This window comes from Felis catus, chromosome D3 (genome assembly GCF_018350175.1).
Source record: "Felis catus isolate Fca126 chromosome D3, F.catus_Fca126_mat1.0, whole genome shotgun sequence".
NCBI lineage: Eukaryota > Metazoa > Chordata > Mammalia > Carnivora > Felidae > Felis > Felis catus.
The window spans coordinates 38,912,333-38,921,150 of NC_058379.1; the positions used below are offsets into that span (position 1 = coordinate 38,912,333).

At 44.0% G+C, this 8,818-nt stretch overlaps 1 long non-coding RNA gene across 1 annotated transcript; it reads right to left on the bottom strand.

Moving 5' to 3' along the window:
• Nucleotides 1-576: 576 nt before the first annotated feature.
• LOC109493336 lies at nucleotides 577-5,637 on the bottom strand. Its single transcript, XR_006587901.1, has 3 exons — nucleotides 5,506-5,637; nucleotides 3,524-3,613; nucleotides 577-1,815 (listed from the first exon to the last, which is right to left on the bottom strand). It is a non-coding gene; the product is annotated as an uncharacterized LOC109493336 (long non-coding RNA).
• Between the last annotated feature and the right edge of the window lie 3,181 nt (nucleotides 5,638-8,818).

Genomic DNA, 8,818 nt, shown 5'->3' on the forward strand with positions numbered 1-8,818 from the left:
ACTCTCCTTAAAGGTAGAGGAGAAAGAAAACAGGTTTATTACTGAGTAAACATTAAACCAGAATGTGGATCACAGGAAAGCCACTAAAAAAATGGCAAAGACAGGAAAAAATCCCACCCATTTTTTTAGGCAGGCCGATGAACCCATCACAACCATCTTCTCAAAATAAACGGTAACTAATTCTCAAGAAGCCTGATTGTCTTCATACAAAGGAAGAATAAATTTCTCATATGTTATGACATAAAATAGGTTTGTAATTTGGAGCCAGGTACTTTCTTTTTTTTTTTTTTTTTTTTTTTTAATTTTTTTCAACGTTTTTTATTTATTTTCGAGACAGAGCATGAACGGGGGAGGGGCAGAGAGAGAGGGAGACACAGAATCGGAAACAGGCTCCAGGCGCTGAGCCATCAGCCCAGAGCCTGACGCGGGGCTCGAACTCCCGGACCGCGAGATCATGACCTGGCTGAAGTCGGACGCTTAACCGACTGCGCCACCCAGGCGCCCCTGGAGCCAGGTACTTTCTGAAGTTAGCCTCTGATTCTCCCAGCAAACTGGGACCTAGGCGCGCTGTCTTCCCTGATGATTACATTTCAAAGTGATGGCTCCAAGTCCCATTTCAAAGAGAAATTCCTGGATTGTTGAGAGAACAAAGGGCCCACTTAGCCTTTAAAAAGATTCCTGCACATTTCAGGAGGCAGAGGAAGAGCATACAATGATAGGTCTTCTCAAGTAAATGCTTTCTTTTTTCTTTGCACCAGGGAGAATTAAATATTTTTCTTCTGATTTGTTTTATCCTTATGCCAATAGCATCGGCATCACCTAAGAACTTTAATTAGAGATGCAAATGCTCAGATCCCAACCCAGGCCTACTCAATCAGAAACTCTGGAGATCAGACCCAGCGATCTATGATTTTTAATAAGCTCCTCAGGGGAGACTGATGCTCCCTCACGCTTGAGAATCACAGCACAGGACAGCGGACAGCAGGCCATTTGAAAGGGGTCTAGGGAAGATGAAGAATTTTATTTAACTTGAGTTCATAATTATCTGCAGTTTGCATTACCTGCTCTGCTAGCAAATTACCTTTAATTAATTGGCACAAAATCAAGATGTCTGAAATAAAGAGATTAAATGAATTACACTTTAGCTAAGACAGTCAAATCTTAATTACTTGCATAAGAGGGAAATAAAAGCAAAAGCGTTACCAATAAAATAAAATAAATAAATGCTCATTTGGCTCTGGAGTGCATTCTCTAACTTAATGTACAAAGAGTTGCCTGATTTTCTGGTAACTCAAAATGCTCAAACCAAGTAAAGCTATAGAGCGAAACTTATATAGAGAAAACTTATATAGAGAGAAACTAAACAATTGTGCAACTTTTTTTCACATTGGACCCCTTCTTAGGTTCACCTGGCTCTCTACAGGGGTGTGAGGGGGGCAGTCTATCTTTTATCAGTACTCCTCAATTTTGGATGTCGATTTGGAATCACTTGAGGATAAAAAGACACGCTGTCAAAGCGGTCTCCAAAGCAGCAGGTGAGGGAGGAACAGTGGATTGTTGGGGTGCATCAGCTCACATAAGCAGTCTGGGCAGTGAGCTCCACACCCCCCTCCCCGGCTTCCTCAGCATGGGCAGAACCAGACATGGACCCAGAGGAGAGTTTCACTTTCCTGAAGAGAAGTGCAGAAAGCTTGAGGTTGGAGGCTGCCCGCATCCTGGAAACTGTCCCCTGTAGCTTGGGCCTGAGGACCCATAGTCGTGTTCCTTGTGCACGCTCTGAATTTGTACTTTTATTTGAAAGACCTGCAAATAGACCTGTGAGACGGTAGTCTGTTAGCTTTGTGTTCTAGAGAATTACCAAGATCAGAAGTGTTTTGCATATTGTTGGTGCTGAATTAATTTTTGTTGGATAAATGAATACAGTTCTAGAAAAAAAATTGTAATTGTTACAATCAACATCATTTCAGTTTTGTCACCAGAGGCTTTTGGGGGGTCTTAACACTACCCAGCATGTAACAAAGTTGAGTGACTTAGTTGTTTTATGATAAAGCAGCATGCAGACCTGATGTCTTATTATAGTCTTAAATTCTATCCCTCCAAATTTAAGTTCATCGTGTCAGATGTGCATCCTGACATATAAATCTATAGTGTGAGGAGCTGAAGGACAAAAACTTCTATAAGTATTAAGTGAAGGTGTCTTTAGATGATAGCATTTTGTAGTTTGCTGCTACTCAGGTGTACAAAATTGCAATGGACTTTCAGCCAATAATTACAGGATTTATCCCAAAACATCTTTTAAATTATCCAGTTGTTACTGCTGGTGTTGGTCCCCTGTATTCGTGTTAAGTCATCCCATTAAGAACCTTCTAAAGCTAATCCCCTCCTATTAACTCTTAAGTGGCGGTGGAAATGGGACAGTAAGTTTACTCTCCTCAGTGAGGCTTCAGAGAAGGGCCACTGGATGAAATGAAAACAGACTGCTTTGCCTCTTTGCTTTTCCTGTTGAAGCTAGTCAGGACTGTAAAAGTGCTTGTACTTTAAAAATACTTGGGTCTCTATCGGAGAGAAGTGGTGTGGTTCTGAATGGTCAAATAGGACTCCTTTGGAAGTCTCATGAATTGCTGTGTCGGGCAGATCTCACACAGTTGTGTACTTAAAATATACAAGATGTATCAACTTTGACTTGGACTTATAACTGCGAGGTTTAATCCTCTCCCTTAAGGGTGAGAAATGCTGGGCAGAAAATTAACACCTGATGCAGGTGGTCTAGTGGTCAGAACAAGTATGACCCCCTTGCTTACTAATCATGTATCCATGGGCCAATTTCCTGCACTGCTGGCTTGTATGTAAAAATCTCCCTTCCAATGTCATGTGTGAGGTTAGTTGTGTCTAAATTCCTCCTAAGTACTGAATAAATATCTTTTGTCTGGTTGGGGGGGGGGGGGTTGAGTGGGTGGGGAGGGAAAGAGGAGAGCTTCAGAGATCCAGCTGAGGTTCTAGCACAGGGATGGAGGTGAGTTGTTTGGAGCAGTCTGAAATGTCATTTAAGGAGTCTGCTTTATGAGCAGTCTTTTTTTTTTTTTTTTTTTTTTTTTTTTCTTCTTCTTCATGTCAGGTATCTTTATTGGAGATTGTTTACCATGGCTTCTATTTGGTAGCTGCTTTTTGTTCTTTTATTTTTTATTTATGTTTTTTATTATTCAATTCCACTATAATTAATGTTGTTATATGAGCTTCAATATACGTGTAGTGATTCAACAATTCTATACGTTACTCAGTGCTTATCACGATAAAAGTGTACTCTTAATCCTCTTCGAGAAGAGTCTTTTATACCTCAAATTTGACCTGCTCCTGAATGACAGCCCTAATAAATTGGTTTCTGTGGCCACTGAAACAAACAGCATTTATTATGCCAAGAGTTCCTGAGGAAGTCCACTTAAAGTGAGGCTGGTGGCATTTGATTTCTTACGAGTTCTGGATTGTCCTGTTTTAGACTCTCCCCCATGTGTCCTTGGGCACAGACCTGCCTCTGTCCTTTGTTCCCATCATGGATGTACTGCAGTTTAGCCAGAAGAACTTGGATGTAGCAGTTAAAGCCAGGTAAATGGAAAATCTGGAATTAAAAAGCAAATATGAGGAGCTCCACAAGAAATGCCTGGAGATGGGGGAAATTATGGATGGATTTTCAGGCGCTGTACCTGAGGTGATGGAGGAGGGTGAAACAGAAGGAGCTTGCCAAAGCCGAAATCTAGGTCTCAAAGGAAAAGATCCACTTACTATAGACACGAACCCCACAAAAAGATCTTTCTCTGAACTTTTCAAGAGATTCGAAAAGCGGAAGGTGACTGAAGACTGTCCCAAGAATGAAGAAGTGTACTGAGCACTACATATTATGAACTGAAATGTCAGGCCAAAGATATCAAGCAATAAAGGCCCACACGGAAGAGAAACTCAATCTAGCAGATAAGGAAATGGCTCAGGTCTGGAGGAGGGCCCCAGTGTCCTGTTGGCCTTCTAGGTGAGCCTGGCAAGGGCCCAGATGCAGAACCATGCTTGGAGACCATTCAGCAGAACGCTAAAGAAAATGATGAGCTGATCATCTGATCATAATTGATCATACACTGATCTGTTATGATCTGATTTCAGGGGTGGAAAAATCTGATGCGGAAGTCACTGACCTGTGGCCTTCTCTCCCCCCATCCTGTCTTTCTATGTAACTATAAGAAAGCCTCATGTGCTTTCTTCTGTTTTTAGATCTCAATGATCCTCCCCCCCCCCCAAAAAAAAGGGTAGAAAACTAAGTATGAGACATTTTGACTTCCGAGTCACATTTTCTTCCAGCTGTATTTGACTTATTAAATGTTGATGCTGGCCTTTCCTTAAGAAGTTTTTGTATACCATCAAATATGTGAGATTTACTGAAAAAATATTTTGGTGTCGTATCTTACAGACTTTTTTTTTCTGTGGAAAAAAAACAAAACAAAACACTGCTTTGAACTATCAGTCAGTATGTCCAAGATTCATTTTGTTAGTACATATATGCTGCAAAAATGTGGTATATAAAAGATCCTGTTGAGGGGACCAGTTTCCTTATAAACTCCTATAATGCTAACCGGCAATGATAAATATAATTGTTATAACCTGTCTTTTAATCATATCTCACAATCTTACAAAACTATCGAGGTTTTTACTACGGTCCTAAGGTATATAAATTGCCCACAAAAAAGGCAGTGATGAGTTTTTCAACTCTTCCTCCTTCCTCTCTTTCTAGAGAGCGAGAGCGAGAGCACACACACGTGTGTGCATGCAAGCAGAGTAGGGGCAGAGAGAGAGGGGGAGAGAGGGAGAGAGAGAGAGAGAGAGAGAGAGAGAGAGAGAGAGAGAGAATCCTAAGCCTAAGCAGGCTGTGCTCTGAAGGAGCACATTGGGCTCTGTGCTGACAGCGGGGAGCCTGCTTGGAATTCTCTCTCCTTCTCTGCCCCTGCCCTGCTCACTCCTCTCTCAAAATAAATAAGCATTAAAAAAACAAAACAAAATAAAACAAAAACCTTTAAAAGGAAAGGCAATTCCAGATTTTCCTCACTAGGGGGTTTCAAGAACCCCTTTGGTAACAGGACGTCTGGATCTTCCTTTTTCTTCCCTTTGACCCCATGAGAGAATCGCAGAATTTTGAACCTAAATTTAATAATCAAGTCATGTCTTTAATTACAGAAGAAAAACTGAGGCAAAATGTGTAATGTAAAAAAAAAAAGAGGAGTGCTAAGTAATTTAATATAATAAAGCCAAGTGGCTGTACTTTAAAGAATGCACCATATTTTTTTTTTGTTTGCCACAAGTCATATGCATCTTTAAAGAATCAGTAACAAATCTAAAAACTGCTTAAGTTGGGTTCTGCCTCCTTTGTAAGCTGCACATGTTTTGAACTCATTCACTATGGGGTAAAAAGTTAAAAAGACCATGAAAAGAATCCAATATGCACGCTTCACACACAAAAGCATGTTTTACCGGAATATGCACTTAGAATTTTTTCTCAGGACAAAATCGTGTTCCTGAAGTCACGTATTTTGTCATCTTCATCCCTGCCTTTCCTGTTAACACCAAGTATAGTACTGGGCATGTGGTAATGTTAAGACTTATATGTAAAGTCTTAAAAGTAAACACTTTTTCCATGTAATGTCCAGCGCCTGGGTTTCTCTGCCCAAAAGGCGCGATCTAGGAGACTTGCGGTTTCGGAACAGAAATGAAGCATGGAACCAGTATGGAATCCAGCTGGTTCCTGCGGGAGAAATGTCAACTTGGCTGCCAGGCTCACTAACCCTACAAGCTGTCTCCTGGCCCGAGCTATCCAGAATCAGTCTCTACAGAGGTGTGACAAACCCAGGCACTTCCTAGGTTGGCCCTGATTTTAAAGGCGGTCAGCAGCAATCTTCAGAGACGGCAGGTGGCAGAGGGTGATCCTGGGGGGCCTGTTCAATTTCTAACAGGTCTCCTCCGACAGCTGGGCAGGGTACAAAGGCCGTGGGGCTGGCCAGAACAGGAGGCGGACAAGCTTCCAAGCGAGGGACGGGGCCCAGCAGCTGGCCACTAGAGAGCTCTCCGGAACCAGAGCCGAGGGAAGAGGCTCGCAGCCTTCTTTTCTACTCATTCCGGCCAACGGCCCGCTCCGGCGCGTCCACGGAGCGTCCTAATGAGCCAGGATGGGGCTCTCCCTCTCGATGTAGGATCCTACCCACTCCTCGGCCGCCCCAGTGAGGCGGCTGATTAGAAACACCACCTTCACGGTGTCGCTGGAGAATCTGGCCTCGAAGAACCTCAAGGAAGAGGCTGCTTCGATAAAAACTCGGGAAGCCGGGAGGAATTACATTAAACGTTTCGGGCACGGGGCAGGCAGGCGGGCGGACGCACCTAGGCCAGCAGCTTGGCCTTCTCGCCCAGACGCCGCCGCACCCGGTCCGTGAGCTCGTGGCGCTCCCCGCGCAGCGCATAGTTCGGGGTCAGGAGGTCCTGCATCCTGACGATCAAGGTATCCGTCACCGCCCGCCGCCCCGCTCCCCTCCCTGCTCGGTCCCAGCCGCCGCGTCGCCGGAAGTGCGTGTCGGCCTCGGGGAAGGGGGGCGGGGAACGGATCCCGGCAGCGGGTCCCCGCGGGGCGGCTCCGCGGCTCGGGCCGGGTCTAGTCCCAGGGCCGAAGGCCGGTGGGCGGGCTCACCGGAACTAGCGGCGGGGGGAAGTGCGAACCCGGAGTCCCGAAGCCCGCGGGCGGGAGCGGAAGGAGGAAACCCGAGGGAGACGGGCGCCGCGCTCGGCGGAGGAATCTGAGTGCTTGGCAGCGCGCTTGAGCCTCGCGCCGCTCCCTCCGCGGGAATGGGCGCGCAGGTGCTTAAAGGGAAAGCGGCCGGCCTGGCCGCCGCGCACAAGTTGGCTGGCTGCGGTCTCCCCCCCGCTCATCGCCAAGATACTATAGTCCTAATGTTTCCTGAGCGTGTTCCGCGTTCCTGGTTCTTCACGTGTCCGGCTCAAAGCTTGACAGCTACGGGGAGGCGGTTCTCCGTACCTCCAGAAGAGACTACATGGGGGGCGGGACTGGACGAGGAGCATCCGTCTCTTTCCTATGGAGTTTCTTCTGTGCGAGGCGCCGTACAGAATCCCATCCAATCCTCCGGACTCTGTTAACCCCCTACTGTTTTTCCTGGAAGCCCAAAGGCAGCTCGGGGAGTACACAGATTTTACTCCGCCTACAAAATGGGTGGAACACTGGGAAGAATGTTTCCTGAGTGCCAGGTCTTTGGACGCGAACTTAACCTTCAGGTGGTGGGCAGGGTTCGTAGATGGGAAAGGACCACGTTTAGGTTAATGCTGTATATATTTATGGCAATGAAGGGAAAGTATACCACCTGCTTCAATTCAGCCACCATCTACAGTGCTGGTTGTGAGCACTGCCTCCCTCCTGTAATAAGACTGCTCTGACCCACCTAAACAGATTCATTTTTTTCCATCCATGTTGATATATATACGAAGTAGAAAAGGCTTCAACTTTGTGTGCGTCTGCAACTAGCGATTTGTTAAACGATCACCAGCTGCACGTTGCCTTACGAAGTGGAAAGCTCTGCCAAGAACCACTCTCAGACCCTGGGACCCCAGGTCTTTGTCCTCCTTTATCCAAACGTGAGCCCCTCAAAGATTGACCCTGTGGACCCTCCCTTGCCAGAACCACCAGAGGTGAAATAGGGTCGAAAATTTCGGTAGCGTAGTTCAGGGACTGAGAAAGTTAAATAACGTATCTTAGAGGAAACATTTTTTAAAGAACATGGTTTTTTCCTTTATTTTTTTTTTTTTTACTTATTTGAAAATTTTTAATGTTTATTTATTTTTGAGAGAGCGCAAACAGGGAAGGGGCAGAGAGAGAGAGAGAGAGAGAGAGAGAGAGAGAGAGAGAGAGAGAAACCAAAGCAGGCTTCAGGCTCCGAGCTGTCAGCACAGACCCCTATGCGAGGCAGGAACTCACCAACCATGAGATCATGACCTGAGCCGAAGTCCCACGTTTACCCCACTGAGCCATCAGGGGGCCCCTTGAATTTTTAGAGATGAGAACTAATACTTTATGCCAGAAGCTTCCTCATGTCATTTACGTGGGTATAGTAGGTTTTGATTCTGGCTTTTTAACTGATTTATTTGGTATTTTACTGTTAGAGACTACTTTTTATTAATAAAATAATTTATTTCCTAATGAGACTACAGGCATTGAACTGTGTTAAAATACTTTCAAAAGCAAAAAAAAAAAAAAATCCTTTCAAAAGCAAAATGCTAAACTAGGTGAATTTTAATGTACCTCGAGAAAGAAAAATATATACAACAAAAAAGTTATCAATGGGTGGTAGAACTTTTACTGTATATGTTTTTGTATTTTTGAAGTGACGGTTGATTTTATAATTAAAAAACAATACAATTAATTAAAATAAAAAGAAGGTAAGGAAATCTAATAGAAATGCTTTCCATCGTTGACATGCTAGTTATATAAAGGGAATTTTGGAAACCACAAAGGATGGAAATAGAACTTAATTCTGATTGCATTTCAGATCTCAGGCTTAATCTAGAGAACATGTAGTGTTCTTGTAATCCTTTATAGCTAGAAATTGATTTTTTTGTTGAGGAAAAAGATAATATGTCATCATATTCACTTCATCTAAAAAAGGAAAGCCATTTACTGAGTCAGTATAATTTACAGAATTTCTCTGGAGCTACAGATAGAATCAAAATGTCATTTAAAGTTTCAGAGCCAAAATGAACTCTTACTTTGACCTCAATATGAGATTTATGA